Source organism: Miscanthus floridulus, chromosome 13 (genome assembly GCF_019320115.1).
Source record: "Miscanthus floridulus cultivar M001 chromosome 13, ASM1932011v1, whole genome shotgun sequence".
NCBI classification, from domain to species: Eukaryota; Viridiplantae; Streptophyta; class Magnoliopsida; order Poales; family Poaceae; genus Miscanthus; species Miscanthus floridulus.
Genome location: NC_089592.1, coordinates 7,650,682 through 7,659,701, shown reverse-complemented (window position 1 = coordinate 7,659,701; position 9,020 = coordinate 7,650,682).

The window sequence follows — 9,020 nt, the reverse complement described above, 5'->3', positions numbered from 1 at the left end:
TTGGAATCTCTTAGTACATGATGGATTTCGAGCCCTTGGAAAATTTTCTCCAATTTTCTGACTTCTGCACATTACGCGTCCATATTATCTTTTGTACAATCCCAATCCTTATTGACTTGATTGATTACTACAGCTGAATCACCGTAGACAAGTAGTCTTTTGATCCCAAGCGAGCTTGCAACTCTTAGACCGTGTATTAATGCTTCGTATTCTGCCTCATTGTTAGTTGCCTGCCAAAGTATTTGTAGCACATATTTTAACTGTCTCCCTTCTGGTGATATGAATAGTACTCCTGCTCCAGCTCCTCCTAACTTTAGGGAACCGTTAAAATACATTTTCCAATGATCAAGTATTGGTTCGGGTTCTTTTTGACTAATTTCTGTCCATTCAACAATGAAGTCGGATAATGCTTGAGACTTGATTGCTGTTCTTGGTTTGAAGTCTAGGTTGAGAGCACCGAGTTCTACTACCCATTTTGATATCCGACCTATTGCATCTTTGTTGCGTAGAATGTCTTGAAGTGGAAAATTGGTTACCACTGTAATCTTGTGTTCATGGAAATAATGTCTCAGCTTTCTTGATGATATCAACACTGCATAAAGTAGTTTTTGCACGTGTGGGTATCTCACTTTTGATTCTGTTAGTACTTCCCTTATGTAATAGACTGGTCTTTGCATTTTGTATGCGTGTCCAGGTTCTTCTCTCTCAACCACAATTGCTGTGCTGACAACGTTCTTGGTTGCTGTACTGTATAGCATCATGTCCTCTTTGTCTTTTGGTGGTGTCATTACTGGTGATGATGCCAAGTATTCTTTTAATTTTTGGAATGCTTCTTTTGCCTCTTCTGTCCATTCAAAATTTCCTGCCTTTTTCAATAATTTGAAAAAAGGTAGCCCTTTTTCTCCTAGTCGGGAGATGAATCTGTTGAGTGCTGCCATGCATCCTGTAAGTTTCTGTATGTCTTTAACTTTCTTTGGAGGTTTCATATCCATGATGGCTTTAACCTGCTTTGTACTTGCTTCAATTCCTCGGTTGCTGACTAGAAATCCGAGTAGTTGTCCTGATGGGACCCTAAAAACACACTTTGTGGGGTTTAGCTTCCACTGCCATGCTTTTAGATTCTTGAAAGTCTCCTCGAGGTCTTCTATCAATGATCTGGGTTCTTTTGTCTTGATTACTACATCATCAATGTATGCTTCTGCATTTCTTCCGACTTGACTCCCCAAACAAGTTTGAATTGCTCTTTGATATGTTGCCCCTGCATTTTTTAGCCCAAAAGGCATTGATTTATAGCAATATGCCCCAAAGGGTGTAATGAACGATGTCTTGCTTTGGTCTTCTTCTCTTAACGATATTTGATGATAGCCTGAATAGCAATCTAGAAAGGATAACAGAGCTGATCCTGCTGTTGAGTCGATGATTTGATCAATCCTTGGTGGGACATATGGATCTTTTGAGCAATGTTTGTTGAGGTCTGTGTAGTCGATGCACATGCGCCATTCTTTTGAATTCTTCTTCTCTACTAGGACCGGGTTGGCAAGCCAATCCGGGTTGACTATTTCTCTGATGAATCCTGCTGCCCTGAGTTTGGTGATCTCTTTTTTGATTGCTGCTTTTCTGTCTGGAGCGAATCTTCGTAGCTTCTGCTTAACGGGTTTGGACCCTTTGTTCACATCAATTATGTGCTCAGCCAACTCTCTTGGGACCCCTGGCATGTCAGCTGGCTTCCAAGCAAAAATATCTTGAGACTTTTCCCTGTGTGCCATTATAAAAGATCACAATTCCCTGTGTGCCCCTAAAAAGTTCAGCGGTCTTCAGCGCCACTACTCCAACTTTTTCGGGTCCTCCATGCCACTTCCGTCAGTTTAGGCTTTAACGCCGTCAAACTGCAGGTGTGAAAAGACGAAAATACCCTTAAGTCTAAATATGTTATTAATTTTTTGAGCATCTTAACGACTTCTAATGAAAAAACTCAAAACTAGAAAGTTGTAGATCTCGTCGAGATCTATAATTTTCATATAAAAATTATTTTTCATTTAATTCCGCAAAAAAATATGATTTGATATGATAAATATATCTTAGAAAATTCATCATTTTTTTGTGGAATTAAATGAAAAATAATTTTTATATGAAAATTATAGATCTCGACGAGATCTACAACTTTCTAGTTTTGAGTTTTTTCATTTGAAGTCGTTAAGATGCTTAAAAAAATTAATAACATATTTAGACTTAAGGGTATTTTCGTCTTTTCACACCTGCAGTTTGACGGCGTTAGAGTCTAAACTGATGGAAGTGGCATGGAGGACCCGAAAAAGTTGGAGTAGTGGCGCTGAAGACCGCTGAACTTTTTCAGGGGCACATAGGGAATTACGATCTTTTATAAGGGCACATAGGGAAAAGTCTCAAATCTTTGTTGTCCTGAAGCAAGTTGGTGAGCGCGAGTTCCTATTTGGGGTCGAGATTTGCATTGATGATTGCCGTCTTGTCCGGGTCACCAGTTAATAAGTCAATAGTCTTGGTAGCGGCTTCTTTTGGTGGTGTGAAGTTGCTTGGCTTCTTAGCCGGTATCTGAATCTCATCTGGGTTCATTTCGTTGGCTAGCGTTGCAATCTCCTTTCCTTCATTTATGTCTTGTAATCTTTCGGATATTTGTACTGCTTGTATGTCGCAATCATGTGCTTTCTTTAGATCTCCTTTCAATGATAATACGCCCTTTGTTGTTGGCATCTTGAGTAGTAGGTATGGATAATGTGGTATTGCCATGTATTTTGTTAAAGCTGGTCTCCCAAGTATTGCGTGGTAGCATGATTCAAAGTCTGCAACTTTGAATTTCATGAACTCCGTCCGGTATTTGTCTGGTGTGCCAAAGGTGACGGGTAGGGTTATCTATCCGAGGGGCATAGCTGCTCTGCCGGGTACTATTCCATAGAATGGTGTGCTTGTGGGTGTCATTAGACCTTCACAATCCAGATTCATCCTTTTAAGAGTATCTGTGAAAATTATGTTAAGCCCGGCTCCTCCATCGATGAGTACTTTAGTTACTGCCACTCCTGCGATAGTTGGACCTAGTACCAGCGGGTAGCATCCTGTGTTTGATGTACTGGTCCATTGGTCTTCTCTTGTGAAGTGGATGGGGTACTCTGACCAATCTAAATACTTTGGGATGGCTGGTTCAGCTGCCATGATGGCTCTGTGAGCTAGTTTCTCTTGCCTTTTGCTTCGTGTGTTATGAACACCTGAAAATATCACCGCTAATTGGCGTTGGGGTTCTTGATAATCTCCTTCAGCTCTCTTTTCCTCCTTCTTGGATTCTTCTTGCTTTGGCTTCGAGTTGTTTTGATTCTTGTTTTCTCTCTTCATGAACTACTGCTGAAAAGTGTTGCATTCAACTAACTTGTGTCTGGCCCCTGGGTGTATGTGACACGGCATGTTTTCTATGTTTTCCGACGCTCTTCCTCGGTAGTTGTTACTCTGATAGTTGCTATTACTGTTGTAACCGCTGTTGTTACGGTTGTTGCTATTGTTGTAGTTGCCATTGTGATTGCTACCATTGCTATCATTGTCGTTGCCATTGTATCTTCTTTTGTTGTCTGTGGTTGCCACCATATTGTCCTGCCTTGGTCTTTTGTCTTGCTGTCTGTAATCGGGTCTTCTATTCTCTGGGTTGTCCCTAGCAAATCGGTGCCGGGTTCTTTCTTCTGACGAAATTAGCTTTTCAACAACTCTCTTGAAGTCTTCATTTGTTCTTGGGTTTTCATTGAAATAGTCCTTGTATTGCCAATTTGCCCAGATTCCTTCCGCAAAGGCCTCTATTACCTCCCTATCAGTAATGTCGTGGACTTGAGCCCTGAATTCTCCAAATCTCCTATAGTATTCCCTTAGACTTTCTCCTCTTTTTTGCTTTACTCCTTTCAACTCGGCTGCAGTCATTGGATGGGTAATAATGCCTGCGAAGTTGTTGCATAAAGCTTCTTGCAAGTCTTCCCAATACCTGATTGATCTTGGCCTCAATTTGTCAAACCATTGTAGCGGCATTGCTTCGAGGGCCATTGGGAAGAATAGAGCCTTGATGTCGTCGTCTCCTCCAGCTAATTCAATAGATTGGGAGTAAACCCTTAGCCATTGTCTTGGTTCGACTTTGCCGTCATACTTGGAATGATTTGCTGATTTAAATTTGTGCGGTAGCTTCAATGTTTGTAGTCTTCCTACGAAACAAGGGAATCTGTCGTATGGTTCCGTTCTTCCGTAATCTGGCGATCTTGCCCTTCTGTAATAAGACCTGTCTTCTTTTAACTCGGACTCTCCATAGTCATCTTCTTTGTCAAATCTTCTTGATATTTCCTGGTAGCATTGGCTCAATTCTGGTTTGCCCCTTTCTTGTTGCTTTGAGTAGTGTTCAACACTCTCTACTAGTCCTATCCTTTGAAAAATTGATTTTTTGGGTGGTTGCTCCCCTTGTGGCTCCTGCGGAACTTCTTTGCCGGGTTGTTTTTCTGATCCCCTGACTTCTTTCCTCTGGTCTTCCTTTGCTTTCCCGTTATTCGTGAGAGTGTACAACTCCTTTGTTAATTCTTCAATTCTTTCCCTTTTTGTACTTTTTGCGGCTTCTCTTTCTGCCTTCTTTCTGTTGTATTCCGTTAGCTCCGCTTTGTATTTATTCTAGATTTGCTTCCTTTGTTTAGAATGGTTCCTCCTTCTAGCTTTCAGTTTGTTCTTCTTTAGTCTTGCTAGTCTTTGCTCATCATTTTCGTTAATGTCGCTTTTCTCATCTTGCGAGATGTTGCCTTCTGATTCGTCTGAAGATTTTATATCTGGTATCTGTGGTGGTTCCAAAGGTTGTTCTAACTGCTCCGCCATGTATACAGTATACCTCTTCTGAGCTCTTCTTGTACGGTATTCCATCCTTCGTTTGGTTGAGCTGTCTGTGGCTTTTGAGCTGGATCCGAGTTCTTTTCCCTCTTGATAAGGTAGTTCTTCAACGTTTGTGCCAGTCTGGGCTCTGCTCGAGGTGAAAGAACCTAGCCAATGCACCACACAATCTCGTGGGGTAACTGTCATGATCATCCCTTCTTGTGCTCCCTCTAGGAGTATTCTTCTTGCTGAGTTCATCTTGTCTTGGGTAAAGTGTTGATAGATTGACGCCGTGTTACATAGTCCGTAAGTTCCCAAGTTCTTCTTTGAGTTGTACGGGTCGTATTCCTTCACGATCGTTGTTGTGTCTCCGAGTCCAATTAGGCTTGGCTCTCGTGTTGCGAAGATTGTCTTGGAATCGGGTTGTATTTCTTTCTCAGAGTCAGTTTCGTATCCATCGGATCCAAAGTTGAAAATTTCGTCATCTTCTTAGCGAGTTCGTTTTTAACTTCGTCATCGAATTCTTTTTCTTCTCGGAGACGGGTACGAAGCTTGCCGTCGCCGTCAGCCTTGCAGATCCAGGATCCGAAGACGAAGGTTGTTCCCGCCGAAAAGGTCATCTTGAGGTTGAGGTCCGCCGAACTCTCGAGAAAAAAATTCGTCGAAAGCCCCTACCTGGCACGCCAGCTGTCGATGTTTTACCACCGATAGCCTGCCACGGGGGTACCCGGGACAGTTGTTCGGGCTTCGGTGAATAGCGGAATTCGGCGGTTATGCAAAGAGACTCACGATTTATACTGGTTCAGGCCCTCGACTTGGTCGAGTAATAACCTTACGTCCAGTTTTGGCGTTAGCCAGTTTGCGTTGTATTGCTTTCAGTATCGAGTATGCGTTCTTCTTCTCTTTACAATGGGTACCCTCACCAGCCCTTTATAGTCTAGATGCTGAGAGGCGTTGTTTGTGTCTTACTCGGATACAAGGTCAGAGTCCTAAGCTACGCTTCGGGCGCCTTTCCTTATATAGTTTGAGTTGGAGTTTCGGTCTTGCACGTTGCTTTGCTCTATGTTCTTCTTGGCGATTGGGCTGTGGGCCTTGTTATCAAGACCCACCACCCTGTAGTATGGTCTATGGGGGGGCCGTAGGGTTCCCCATCGACAGCAACCAAAAATACTTCAGTCTAACAGCAAATCGTCACTATTGTTCGTATCGCAGCTGATGGCTTATTTGAACAACAAACCAGATGATAATCCATATTGACAGAACAAAGAAATGAGGGAAAGAAGTCAGGTACCTACGGCATCGAGCTTGCAGTAGTGGCGGAGGCAGTGGCACTGGCGTTGGTGCCTAGCAGCGGCAACCCTAGCCCGGTAGCGGCGAGCCTGGAGCGGTGGCGGGGCACCCAACAGTGGCATCCCAGTAGGCGAAGAGGTCGTGGTCGGGAGGGCTTGAGGAGGGGACGCTGGACCTCCACCGGTCGGGTCAGTTCACCTCCTCACTAGGTCAGGTCACCTCCTCGCCAGATCTGACCTCCTCGGTAGACGGCGTCGGAGACTGAGGCTAGAGGATGGCGGCGGATGGCATTGGAGACGGAGGCGGGCGGATGGTGGCACGTGGATGCGGCGGCAGCTTGAAACCCTAGAATGGTGATGGCGGTGGTGGGATGTGGCGACGACGGCGGTGAACGGCGGGCGAAGGTGGATGCGGCGGATACGGGGCAGCGGTGGAACCCTAGAATCGCCCTCAGTGGCTGGTCAGGTCGCCTCCTCGCCAGATCTAACCTCCTCGGTGCACGGCGTCAGAGACTGTGGCTGGAGGATGGTGGCGGATGGCGTTGGAGACGGAGGCGGGCTGATGGTGGCGCGCAGATGTGGCAGTGGCTTCAAACCCTAGAATGGTGATGGCGGTGGTGGGATGCGGCGACGGCGGTGAACGGTGGGCAGCGGTGGATGCGGGGCAGCGGTGGAATCCAAGAATCACCCTCGGCGGTGGATGCGTGGACTTGGCAAAAAAATGTGGACGGTTGTCAGTCAGGCCTTACGAAAAAGGGTGCGCAAAAAGAAAAAGGATGAAGACGCGTCTATAATAAGAAAAAAATGAGCAAAAAAATTGTCCCACCGTATGATTGAACCTGAGACCTCCATCTTAGCAAATTCCTTTATTACCATTGCGCTAAGTTCATGAGTTCGAACAAGGCGCCGATTAAATTGATTAAATTGAACACGTTCGGAATCGTGCCTCCCCTGCCCGTTTCTGTTGAAAGGGAGCCAGCTCCCGCCCCTCCCGCTTGACGTCGGCTCGTCCTCCCCCTCTGCCCCGGCCAGAACTTTCTATGTCGCAGTCGCAGTGGGCCGAGTCCTCTCGTGGGAGCAGGTCAACGAGGATGCTGCAACAAGGGCGAAGCTCCATGGTCACGGATCTCGAGCCGGTTCCAGTGGGGAAAGAAACGGGCTTTCCTTTGATCCCGTGTCAGGATTGTGGATTGGCCTGTGTCATCGAGCTACGGTCGAAGAAGGAGATGTTCTCGAGGGAGACTAGCAACCTGGGTCGGGTTTTCTTCAAGTGCCCTAGAAATGGGGTTAGTGCTTTTGAGTTGTTCGAGTTTCATGTTCTTGGCATTTTAGGGTTTAACATTGTGTGCATTTGTTGTAGTTTCCGAAGTTGTGTCATTACTACAGATTCCGGAGGGAGTATTTTGAGGAATTGAAGAGCAAGAACATCATCTAGGTGAGGATTGAGCAGCTTCTGGATATGGAGGAAGAAGGGGAAGAAGCAATGATGGCCACCAACATCCCTAGCAGAGATGAGGGGAAGAATGAGTTGGAACTGAAGATGGAGAAGCTGATGTGGAAATTGAACTTGTTCATTGTGTGTTTTGCAACTCTTGTATTTGGAATTGTAGTGAGATATGCTGTAATGCATTGATGTAAGAATGTGTTACATGTAGCAATGAACTTGATGTCTTTTGCAATGAAACTGTGTACTGTAATTTTCTTGGTGCAATGAAAATGATGGATGTTGCAGAGATGTTGCAATCACAGGACAATGACAGAAATGCTCAGATTTGACAGAAACATATAAGGGCTGATTGTGGCCATAATTTATCACATAAACATAATATTGCCAGTACATAAGGTAGTTTTTGACAGAAACATCCAAGGGCTAATTCTGGCCATAGTTTTGACCATTAGTACACACAGAAGTTCATAAATTAGGCCACAACAGTTACAAAATAAAGTTTTTGGCCACTGCATTCCATAGCTAGGCCTATTCCACAGAAATAATCAAAAGCGGCTTCCAATAGTTGGCACTTGCATCAGTTGCCCTTTCCTCCTTTTGTTTTCTTCACTTTGCTTGCCGGTTGTTTCTTCCTCGGTGTCATATTCTTGGCAGGCTGCACAACACTTGCCTGTGCATCTTCAGGCACCACAAATAAGGTCCTGTGGAACATGAACAAGGCATCAGTCATCATTTTTGGCACATTTTGTGAAGAAATGAATGATGAAACAACCACATATCCAGATTACCTTCTAGCAGGTGTGGTTGGTTCTGAGAGCTGCACCTCCAGAGCCATTATATCCAGGACATCATCCTGTGTGCTGCTACCTGCCATCTGGACCAACTCATTTCCTGCAGCCTCCCTTGCTGCTGCCTATAGAGCTTCCCTAGCTGCTTGTGCCTTCTGCTCAGCTTCTTCAGCTTCCCTCCTTGCCTTTGCTGCTACTTCCCTTGCCAAATCTGCCTTGGATCTAGGAGTTGAAGTTTTAGCTTCAGTTCCCTTGGACTTCTTTCTTCCAACCATCACATTGTTCTTCTTGGTCCTCTTCCTGTACCAGTTATGGAATTAGTTCACATATTATGCAATAAAATATAGCAATGGTAAAACAAAAAAATATTTGAGTACTTACCTTTTCTTAGTTCCAGTGAGGGAACATTTCTAGGTACCTTGACAAAAGCTGGAGGTTCTGGTCTTGGCATGTCTGAAATTGGCCAATTTGCTGCACCTTTAATTGGTTGTAACACATTCTGTGCTTTGCCTTGGGCACCAACTCCTTGACTGCCTTCAGCAAACCCTGCATAAATTCATCAGTACATGTTAGTCACAATTAACACAAGTTATCAGTAAGAGATGAGCAACCATCTGTGTGATGATCAACCAGACCTGACATGAA